The sequence below is a fragment of the Bos indicus x Bos taurus genome, chromosome 12 (assembly GCF_003369695.1).
Source record: "Bos indicus x Bos taurus breed Angus x Brahman F1 hybrid chromosome 12, Bos_hybrid_MaternalHap_v2.0, whole genome shotgun sequence".
Classification (NCBI taxonomy): Eukaryota; Metazoa; Chordata; class Mammalia; order Artiodactyla; family Bovidae; genus Bos; species Bos indicus x Bos taurus.
Window position 1 is genome coordinate 6,601,790 of NC_040087.1, and position 12,314 is coordinate 6,614,103.

Sequence of the window (12,314 nt, forward strand, 5' to 3'; positions counted from 1 at the left end):
CTATTGTTCCATGTCCAGTTCTAACTGTTGCTTCCTGACCTGCATATAGGTTTCTCAAGAGGCAGGTCAGGTGGTCTGGTATTCCCATCGCTTTCAGAATTTTCCACAGTTTATTGTAATCCACACAGTCAAAGGCTTTGGCATAGTCAACAAAGGAGAAATAGATGTTTTTCTGGAACTCTCTTGCTTTTTCCATGATCCAGCAGATGTTGGCAATTTGATCTCTGGTTCCTCTGTGTTTTCTAAAACCAGCTTGCACATCTGGAATTTCACGGTTCACATATTTCTGAAGCCTGGCTTGGAGAATTTTGAGCATTACTTTACTAGCATGTGAGATGAGTGCAATTGTGCGGTAGTTTGAGCATTCTTTGGCATTGCCTTGCTTTGGGATTGGAATGAAAACTGATCTTTCACAGCATCATCTTTCAGGATTTGAAATAGCTCAACTGGAATTCTATCACCTCCACTAGCTTTGCTTGTAGTGGTGCTTTCTAAGGCCAACTTGATTTCACATTCCAGGATGTCTGGCTCTAGGTGAGTGATCACATCATCATGATTACCTGGGTCATTAAGCTCTTTTTTGGACAGTTCTCCGGTGTATTCTTGCCATCTCTTCTTAATATCTTCTGCTTCTGTTAGGTCCAAACCATTTCTGTCCTTTATCGAGCCCATCTTTGCATGAAATGTTCCCTTGGTATCTCTAATTTTCTTGAAGAGAACTCTAGTCTTTCCCATTCTGTTGTTTTCCTGTATTTCTTTGCATTGATCGCTGAGTACATCATGAGAAATGTTGGGCTGGAAGAAGCACAAGCTGGAATCAAGATTGCCAGGAGAAATATCAATAACCTCTGATAGGCAGATTACACCACCCTTATGGCAGAAAGTGAAGAGGAATTAAAAAGCATCTTGATGAAAATGAAAGAGGAGAGTGAAAAAGTTGGCTTAAAGCTCAACATTCAGAAAACGAAGATCATGGCATCTGGTCCCATTACTTCATGGGAAATAATGGGGAAACAGTGGAAAGAGTGTCAGACTTTATTTTTAGAGGCTCTGAAATCACTGCAGATGGTGATTGCAGCCATGAAATTAAAAGACACTTTCTCCTTGGAAGGAAAGTTACGACCAACCTAGATAGCATATTGAAAAGCAGAGATATTACTTTGCCAACAAAGGTCTATCTAATCAAGGCTATGGTTTTTCCAGGGGTCGTGTATAGATGTGAGAGTTGGACTGTGAAGAAAGCTGAGCACTGAAGAACTGATGCTTTTGAACTGCGGTGTTGGAGAAGACTCTTGAGAGTCCCTTGGACTGCAAGGAGGTCCAACCAGTCCATCCTAAAGGAGATCAGCCCTGGGTGTTCTTTGGAAGGAATGATGCTAAAGCTGAAACTCCAGTACTTTGGCCACTTCATGTGAAGAGTTGACTCATTGGAAAATACTCTGATGCTGGTAGGGATTGGGGGCAGGAGGAGAAAGGGATGACATAGGATGAGATGGCCGGATGGCATCACCAATTTGATGGATATGAGTTTAAGTGAACTCAGGGAGTTGGTGATGGACAGGGAGACCTGGAGTGCTGCGATTCATGGGGTCACAAAGAGTCGGACACGACTGAGCAACTGAACTGAACTGAACTGAGTTTTGCTTAAGCAGAAGGAAAAAGACCCATGGTGGTGAAATGACAGCTAAGAATAGCTAGGTGTTTCTATGTTATATATAGCAACATTATTTCAATATTTTTAAGTTACCTGCCAGAAACCATGATGCAAACTTATTATATATAATAAAAATGTATACTATAAATATATATAGATACATTTTATGTTATATTATAGGTTCTTGACCTGGCTGTAGCCCCTCTTACCTGCCCCAGAACCCTTGGATGCAGGTCTTCAGAACTTGGTGTGACTGTAACTGTATCCCTACCCTTCCCAGCCACAGTCCATGATCAATTCTGCTGGCCCAAAGACGTGTTAGGTTGCTTTTCCACTTTTTTTCCTCCAGAATAGCTAAAATGTACCTAAGCAACCCATATACTTGTCTTAAACCACTACTGAGAAATTTCATGAGCAGTCCTGCTGGCCCGGGGCCCAGCAGGAAACTTGTTCATTAATGCCCTGGGAGGCAGGCCAGCCAAAACTCATCCAGCAGATCCTGAAACAGTCCTATGACTTGGTTCCATCCCCTCCTAAGTGCAGCATAAGAGCAGTTCTGCTTGCCCTAGCACTCACCAAGAGACACTCCCATCCGTGTCTCCTGAGGTCAGCTTACCAACCTGGGTCCCACTGCAGGTGCTATAACTCCACAACCAGGCAGTCATTTTGTTTGCCCAGGAGCCTGACAGGAGGCATGCCACCTGGGGCCTGGAGATCCAGACATGTGGACATCAACCCCAATTGTGAACCCTGAAGCAGCCCTGAACTGAGTTCCAGCTCCTCTCAGCCATGACCTGGGCATGATTCTGCCCTCCCAGGGACTCATTTAGTGACCTGCTAGAAACCATACACATGTTAACAGACCCACTGTCAGCAGACCTAGATGCAGAGCCTGAAACAGACACTTGTCACAATACTACTCTACTGAACAAGGTTCTGGAGGCAGTAGCATCCACCTAAACACCAGACATGATCCACACATCCCCGGGTCCCTGGTAACAGACTTACCAACTTCAGAACCCTCTGTGAACCATCAAGAGCCTCTAGTGCTGCTGTAAATTAGATTTGGTGATACAGCTCGAAAACAACATAACTGTGACTCTGGAGATAGTATTATCGGCCCTGAGAACTGACAGAAATTCTTTGCTTGCTGAAATCTGTCTACAAGGTCAAAAGAGGTACTTTCTCTTTCAAATGCTTCAGTTCAGTTCAGTTCAGTTGCTCAGTCGTGTCCGACTCTTTGCGACGCCATGAGTCGCAACACACCAGGCCTCCCTGTCCATCACCGACTCCCAGAGTTCACTCAACTCATGTCCATCAAGTCGGTGATGCCATCCAGCCATCTAATCCTCTGTCATCCCCTTCTCCTCCTGCCCCCAATCCCTCCCAGCATCAGAGTTTTTTCCAATGAGACAACTCTTCGCATGAGGTGGCCAAAGTACTGGAGTTTCAGCTTTAGCATCATTCCTTCCAAAGAACACCCAGGACTGATCTCCTTCAGAATGGACTGGCTAGATCTCCTTGCAGTCCAAGAGATTCCCAGGAGTCTTCTCCAACACCACAGTTCAAAAACATCAATTCTTCAGCGCTCAGCTTTCTTCATAGTCCAACTCTCACATCCTTACATGACCACTGGAGAAACCATAGCCTTGACTAGATGGATCTTTGTTGGCAAAGTAATGTCTATGTTTTTGAATATGCCTATCTAAGTTGGTCATAACTTTCCTTCCAAGTAGTAAGTGTCTTTCAATTTCGTGGCTGCAGTCACCAACTGCAGTGATTTTGGAGCCCAAAAAAATAAAGTCTGACACTGTTTCCACACAGACAGAATGTGGTCCACTGGAGAAGGGAATGGCAAACCACTTCAGTATTCTTGCCTTGAGAACCCCATGAACAGTATGAAAAGGAAAAATGATAGGATACTGAAAGAGGAACTCCCCAGGTCAGTAGGTGGCCAGTATGCTACTGTGCTATTGGAGATCAGTGGAGAAATAACTCCAGAAAAAAAATGAAGGGATGGAGCCAAAGCAAAAACAATACCCAGCTGTGGATGTGACTAGTGATAGAAGCAAGGTCCAATGCTGTAAAGAGCATATAATAGGAACCTGAAATATCAGGTACTTGAATCAAGGCAAATTGGAATTGGTCAAACAGGAGATGGCAAGAGTGAATGTCGACATTCTAGGACTCAGCGAACTAAAATGGACTGGAATGGGTGAATTTAACTCAGATGACCATTATATCTACTACTGCGGGCAGGAATCCCTTAGAAGAAATGGAGTAGCCATCATGGTCAACAAGAGAGTCTGAAATGCAGTACTTGGATGCAATCTCAAAAACGACAGAATGATCTCTGTTTGTTTCCAAGGCAAACCATTCAATATCAAGTAATCCCCAACCAGTAATGCTGAAGAAGCTGAAGTTGAATGGTTCTATGAAGACCTACAAGACCTTTTAGAACTAACACCCCAAAAAGATGTCCTTTTCATTATAGGAGACTGGAATGCAAAAGTAGGAAGTCAAGAAACACCTGGAGTAACAGGCACATTTGGCCTTGGAATATGGAATGAAGCAGGGCAAAGGCTAATAGAGTTTTGCCAAGAGAATGCACTGGGCATAGCAAACACCCTCTTCCAACAATACAAGAGAAGACTCTCCACGTGGACATCACCAGATGGTCAACACTGAAATCAGATTGATTATATTCTTTGCAGCCAAAGATGGAGAAGCTCTACACAGTCAGCAAAAACAAGACCGGGAGCTGACTGTGGCTCAGATCATGAGCTCTTTATTGCCAAATTCAGACTTAAATTGAAGAAAGTATGGAAAACCACTAGATCATTCAGGTATTGAAATGCCTAGACACCAATAAAAGCCTACAGGTTTCGTGAATAGTCAGGCATATATTAAAGAAATGGATATTTATGAATTACCTGAAAAATAATTAAAAAATAATCATCTTAAAGAATGATTATTTCATCTTAAACAATGAAATTCAAGGTAACTTAGATAAGTAAACAAATCAGGAAAGCAATGAATGAACAAAATAAGATTAACAAAGAAATTTTTTTGTTCAGTTGCTCAGTCGTGTCTGAGTCTGTGTGACCCCATGGATTTCAACATGCCAGGTTACCCTGTACTTCACCATGTCCCAGAGTTTTCTCAAACTCATGTCCATTGAGTTGGTGATGTCATCCAGCCATCTCATCCTCTGTCAGAAGAAAACCAAAGAATTGGAAATCATACAAAAGAACCAAACACTAATCCTGGCTCTGAAGAATACAACAACAGAACTGAGCATTCAATAAAGAGCTTCAGCAGCAGATTCAAGCCAATGGAAGAATCAATATATTCAAAGACATGGCATTTTATCCAGAAAGACAAGCAAAAAGGAAACAAAAAATGGTAAGATGGGATGCTTGTCATATTGACTGAAGTGGGGTGTAATGGGACAATTTTGGGTTACTGATAACTTCTTAACCAAGATAGTGATCACACAGGTATACTCACTTTTGATAATTTCAGCTGTAAAATTAGAATTTGTCTTTTGGTCTTAGTTGCTTTTTCTCTTTTGACACCATATCCCCCTGAGAGGTACCTCAGTAGAGTGCTGAATAATATTGCTGTATAGTTTTCCCCATACAAATGCACAACTGTTCTGAGAAATTCTTTCACTTTCAGGCTGATTTTTAAATTTTGTCTTTTTCCTTTGTTGAATACCACTTTTTTTCCCCTCCTGGATTCTGTGTCTTCCAGTATATTTATATTTGCCCTTCTTTAAAATTGTCACACTCTTCAGTAGCATCCTGTAACTTAATGTGTGAAATATAAATAATTTGCTACTTTAGATGTTTAAAATATTTCTTAAAAATTTATGTTTATTGATATTTAGTTTTATTTAGGATTCCAGAGTAAAAATCTAATAGTACCAAAATTATAAAGGTTCCATTCTATTTTCTTTTGAGTATCAGACCCTTGCTCTTGAAACACCTCATATGCTGTGTATACCAAAACTTTAATTTTATTTTTAATACATCCTTCCCCTCTATTGTTATCTTTGAATGCCATCAATGAACAAACAACTAACATCTATCTATAGTGTTGTTTAGTGTTTATCTGTCGCCATCAATGGAATGGCTTTCACTGGATCTTGCTTTAGTCATTTTATTACTCAAGGGCTCTTTTACTGAGGAAACATGTTTTTCACTCACATGAAGTAAATTTGGATCACTTTTTGTTAGTTTTCTCACCTTAGTTTCTTCTCTTTATCATTCTGAGTGTATTATTAGTACTTTTTGTGGTGTTCTGCACTAACTGATGGCTTCCCTGATGGCTCAGTTAGTAAAGAATCTGCCTGCAATGCAGTACACCCTAGTTCGATTTCCTGGTCAGGAAGATCCACTGGAAAAGGGATAGGCTACCCTCTCCAGGATTCATGGGCATCCCTGGTGGCTCAGCTGGTAAAGAAACCACCTGCAATGTGGGAGACCTGGGTTCGATCCCTGGGTTGGGAAGATCCCCTGGAGAAGGGAAAGGCTACCCACTCCAGTATTCTGGTCTGGAGAATTCCATGGACTGTAGAGTCCATGGAGTCACAAAGAGTCCGACATGACTGAAAGTCACTGCACTAACTGATCCTTATGTTTTCTCATATTACACAACCATTTTTCTTTTATTTTCAGATTTGTTTCTTACTCTCAAGTCCTTCCATTGACCTCTCCAACCAAGCACTACACCATAATGTATTTGATACACAGGAACTCAGACAATCTTTTCAGACTCTGAAAAAATCTTGATATACTTATACAAGAATAGAATATCTTCTTTTACATCTAAACAATATATTTCATGTAGCATGAAAATTTTGACCAGTGTCTCTTTTATCCATTTATTAATTTCAGTTTCACTCTGTCATGTTAGAGACTTTATCCAAGAATCTGGTGAGATTTAACTGTCTATTGATATTTAACAAGAGAAACAATTTTAAAAAGTCAGAATTTGCAGGAATTTGACCTTGGGCCAGTCAGTTCTTCCAGAAATAAATCCTCAGATAACATGACTTGGGTACTATTATTCTAGTATTTATTATATATTATTCAAAATCCCACTGCATTACTGCACCATGAAAGTTTTTACAGTGACATATCTTTAAAGTTTTGTCTTAGCTTGTTATTTCTAATTTTTTCCCTCTTATTTTCTATTGAAACACTAAAATAGAATTTCACAGACATTCTGTCATTGTGGAATTCTTTCTAAAATCTCATATGACTTGCATGATGATGAGTTTTAGCAAACTTTCAAAGAGCAGATTATTTCCATTTTATAAACCCTGTCTAAAACTATAGGAAATAATATTTGAAGTAATGTACACCACTCAGGGCTTCCCAGGTGGTAAAGAATCTGCCAATTCAGGAGGCACAATGGATATGGGTTTGATCCCTGGGTTGGGAAGATCCCCTGAAGAACAAACTAGAAACTTGTTTCAATAGTCTTGCCTGGAAAATCCCATGGAGAGAGGAACCTGATGGGCTACTACAGTCCATGGGGTCCTAGAGTCGGACTTGACAGCATGCTACAATCATTACACAACTCAGTGTCACAATTTAACATTCAAAGAAAGCCAAAAATATATATGTGTATAATTATATATGGAAACATTAAATATAAGCACAGTGTGAACTGTATATAAAAATATGAAAAAACTTTAGTAAATTAAAAGCAAAAATACAAGTACCACAAACATTAATATATTTTGGCTCAGCAACTTAAAATAGCTTAACAATTAGGAACTATATTAATGTAAATCTTCATATTAACTTATTAAACAGAAAAAGTATGAGGATTTTAGAACAATTAACAGGCTAAAAGAAATGGTTTCTTATCCTTAAGCCATGTGCTAGATAGCAAACTATTGAAACATTAGCATTAAATCTCAGAATTTAATTATGTTGCTTAAAGTTATTATTTTAACTTTATACACCTGTACCTGTACACACGGGAGCAACTCTTTGACTGCATGTGTGCCATGCTGGGGGGCTGCGTGGGTGAGCAGCTGTTCTTCAGGCGGGTCACCACAGGGGCCCAGGACGACCTGAGGAAGGTCAACCAGAGCGCCGATGCCCAGATCGCACAGTTCGGGATAAGCAAGAAGCTGGGCCAGGTGTCCTTCGATCTCCCGTGCCCAGGCGAGACGCTTGTGGAGAAGCTGTTCAGCGAGGCCACGGCTCAGCTCATAGACGAGGAGGTGCGGCGGCTTATCGGCTCCGCGCACGCCAGCACCCTGGACCGGCTTACCTACTGCCACGAGCAGGTGGACAAGATGGCCAGGCGGCTGCTGGAGAAGAAGGTGCTGGAGCGGGCCGACATGGTGGAGCTGCTCGGGCTGCGGCCGTTTGCCGAGAAGATCACCTACGAGGAGCTTGTGGAGGGCACGGGCAGCCTGGAGGAGGACACGGCCCTTCCCGAGGGTCTGAGGGCTGGCATGGGGGGCCAGCTGCAGGAGAGCCCAGCCTAGCCCCTCCACCTGGAGAGCAGCCTCCGGGACCCCCAGGAAGCAAATTAAAGCACATGTAACCCGAAGCAATGACACCCCACTCCAGTACTCTTGACTGGAAAATCCCACGGGCAGAGGAGCCTGGTAGGCTGAAGTCCATGGGGTCGCCAAGAGTTGGACACGACAGAGCGACTTCACTTTCACTTTTCACTTTTATGCATTGGAGAAGGAAAAGGCAACCCACTCCAGTGTTCTTGCCTGGAGAATCCCAGGGATGGGGGAACCTGGTGGGCTGCCGTCTATGGGGTCGCATAGAATCGGACACGACTGAGGCGACTTAGCAGCAGTAGCAGTAAAGTTATTATTTTAACATTTTACTGGCAAAGGTATTCAATTCATTAAGATAAATAAAAAGTATAAATGTAGAAGAATCACCAGGAAGATATAAAACATTTATTAGTTGTGTGTTTGCAGGCTCAATCGTGTCCAACATTTTGTGGCTCCATAGACTAACTGTAGCCTGCCAGAGTCCTGTGTCCACAGAATTTTCCAGGCATGAATACTGGCGCAGGTTGCCAGTGTCTTCTTCAGGGTATCAAAATATGTTATTGCATACCCAGCGATCTCAAAGAACCTGACAAGCCATTGTATCTAATCAAAATTTTGTAAAAGGTACTTGTCTCTATCAATGTCAAAAAACGAACAATTTTCTAAGTACCAGTTATCCCAGAAATGCTTAATTTCTTCTAGTTATCTTTTCTCCTCTTCTCATTTAGATACATGAACTCTAATTTTGCTACGGTAACTTGCCACTGTGGTTTAAAGACACATTTTAGGTCCTATTTGTAGCTAGTTATGGCCTTGTGACAAATTTTTGAGTAATGAACTATGAACAGAAGATTAGTGAGTGATTTCAGGAAGATTCTTTAAATAAAAGACATAAGGTATTTCCTCTTTCTACTGTGCTTACTGCCTGAATCTCAAATGCAAAGATTGGAATGGGAAAATCCATATTTAAAAAAAATAATAATAACCTTGAGAATGAAAGCCAAAGATAGTAGAGAAGTAATCCAAAACAATATAGATTTTTGTTCTTGAAAATATTAGTTACAGATTTCTTTAGCCTGTGGATTTCTTTTACAAGTTTGACATGACTTTTTTTTTCTTTTTAAATCATTGTTTTCTTAATCTTGGCTTTGCACATTAAACTTCATCAAAATAACTTTCAAACAGCACGATATAGTGAAGAAATGGATTTCAGAAAATGGATTTTGTTTGCAACAGAAATTTATATTGTTGTAAGATAATGGCTGAGGATAGAATACAGTTAATTTTGTTAATTTTGCTTGTTTGCAGTCTAACACAGTTTTCACAGTTGCTTTTACACTTTTAGTGGCCATTTTTCTCAGTGATCCCTTTTGTGTGTTTGTTTACCATATAACCGAAGTGCTGAAATTTCTTGAATTTATTGGTGACTAAAATCCTAAATCCGGTGTATTCATGACTAAAATATTCTCTGTATATCGTATCTTGGGGAAAAGCTAGAATTCCTATGTTTTTCATTGTACTTTTAATAAAAATGAAAAGGCTTAGTTACATAATGTCTTAATATTTTTTATTACTGTATTTGTTCAATGAGAGAAGGCAGCTTATACTAAAGAAGGACATAAAACCAGAATAAGCTTGAAAATACAAAATGCTTCACTTCATATCTTCCTTTACTAAAGGGTGCTAAAGTTACTAATTGATAGCTTTAGAATCTGAATTATTTCATCTTCTTCTAAGAAATTTGTATAGGACTAGTGTGTGTTTGCAGGGAAAAAGATAAATCATATGAAACACCAAAGAGGAAACTTAGAAACAGCTCACACAATCATGCACTCCTTTGACCCAATCTTGCTTTATATCATTTGATAAGTGAATTTACCTCCATCATCTAAATAAATGCAGATAGCTGGGGGAAGAAAAACTGTCTATATTGAGATATAAGTATTCCATCCACAGAACAGTATTTCTTTGAAACTATTTTATGTTTGCAAATTGGCAACAAATTTAATAACTCATGAAATTCCCTAAACAGTGAATGAATGCTGAATTGCTTACATGAAAATATTTGCTCACTATTGTATAAAAAATAAATTCAAATATATGAGCTAGTATTATAAATTTCATCAAATGTAGTTAAATTTTTAAGTGGTAAACTGGAAATAGCTATTCTTTATTGCAGATAGTATTAGAATACCAGTTTAAAATCCCTGATGCATAACCTCTTTTTGGTATCTTTGAAATACATATAGATACTTTCTTATGCACAAAAAAGTTTAATTTCTGTGTATATGCCTTTATTCAAAAGAAGTTATTTGGAAATTACTTATAATGATAACTTTTTCAAATGATAAAACAAATCAACATGAAATTTAAAAGGAAAAAAACAATACCTTGGAATTGTAATTGAAATGGTACCTGGTAGTTAAAGAAATTATATGAGAAATAGATTTTTGCAACATTAGAAAGGACTCCTATTCCTTTAAAGCAGATGTATTCATAGGAAAAAAAAATATCAGTAAATGTTGAAGCTTACATTTTCAAGTAAAAGAGTCTTTAAATATATTCTATCAGGGCTTCATTTTCCCTTGCTTGATGATAAATTCAATTTAATTATTAATGTTTCTTGAGGTAATAAACTGAAGTGGCATTTCCTTATTTTGCACTATTATTCTGTTTTTGAATAGACTGTGACCTTGAAAATAGGATGTCTTTACATCTCCACTTGCCTCTGAACTATTATTGTGTCTGGAGTTAAAAATTAATCAATAAAGTTTACTATCTGAATATTCATGAATGAATTAACCAGTTCAGTTCAGTCGCTCAGTCGTGTCCGACTCTTTGCAACCCCATGGACTGCAGCACGCCAGTTGTAAAATTATAAAATGAAGCAAGGACATAACTGCCATTAAATTAAGATAGCGGCCACATCAGGGCTATGGGACTTTGGGCAACTGGACAGCATCTGTAATGACCTGAAAGTCTGTTCATTGTTAATAGTGGTGGTTACTTGTTCAACATGTAAAAATCCATTAAGTTAACCATATGTATTAAGCTTAATCTGTGCTATGATTTACAACAAAAAGAGCTTTCACCAATGCATTTAAGGAAGTAAACTTAATAGCTCACATAATCTGTGGTAAAGTTGATAATGCAGGCTTTAAAGTAAGATGAATCTTGAGATCTAGATAGCTACAATCTCAGACAATTTCATATCATGGAAATGATTAGTGTCATTGCAATTGCAATGATCATCCTCATCCTGCGGTCATTACCACAACTGTTAGACAAAGGAATCCATGTCTCTCTCTCTCTTTTTAAATTGTCATTCTCTCTAGATTTAGAATCTTAGTATAAATGTCTGTTTGATTGATCCTAAATCACATGCTTGCCTATAAAATAGAGGAAAATTTAATAGGAAAAATTAACATTTATATATTTCTCCTTTTGCAGTGGAAAGCAGGCCCTGTCTCCCTTGAATTATACTACAGAAAATCCCCAGTTAGAGAAATAGGTGTATAAGTACTAAGCTCTAAAACCTGCAATGTAGAATAGAGGTAACAACTTTTATCTCCTTATAGACATATCAGTTTTAAAGGAAATAGAGAAATTATGAGTAGAAGGTGATGGCTTTGGTGATATACTGGAAAATAACTGAAGATCTCACTAATCTAGGTGGCCACAGACCATTTCTCTGGGAACAAAACATGTTAGGTTTTATCAACAAGAAAAGCTAAGCATTATATGAAAGAAACCAACACAAGTACTGATTCTAAAGCAGAGTGAAGAAAGCAGTGAAAAGAGTGTCTGGGATGACACTGAAGAGATAATTAAAAGAGGGATGGTATGGTGAGGGAGGAGGGAGGAGGGAGGAGGGTTCAGGATGGGGAACACGTGTATACCTGTGGTGGATTCATGTTGATATATGGCAAAACCAATACAATATTGTAAAGTTAAAAAATAAAATAAAATAAAATATTAAAAAAAACCTCAATTGAAGGGCTTTGAAGACTGCATTATGGATTGTTAAGTTTATACTTCAGTATAATGGAAGCAATTGAAATGCTTAAATAAAAAGTTTTTATGTACCATAGCTTTCTTATCCATTCATCTGCTGATGGA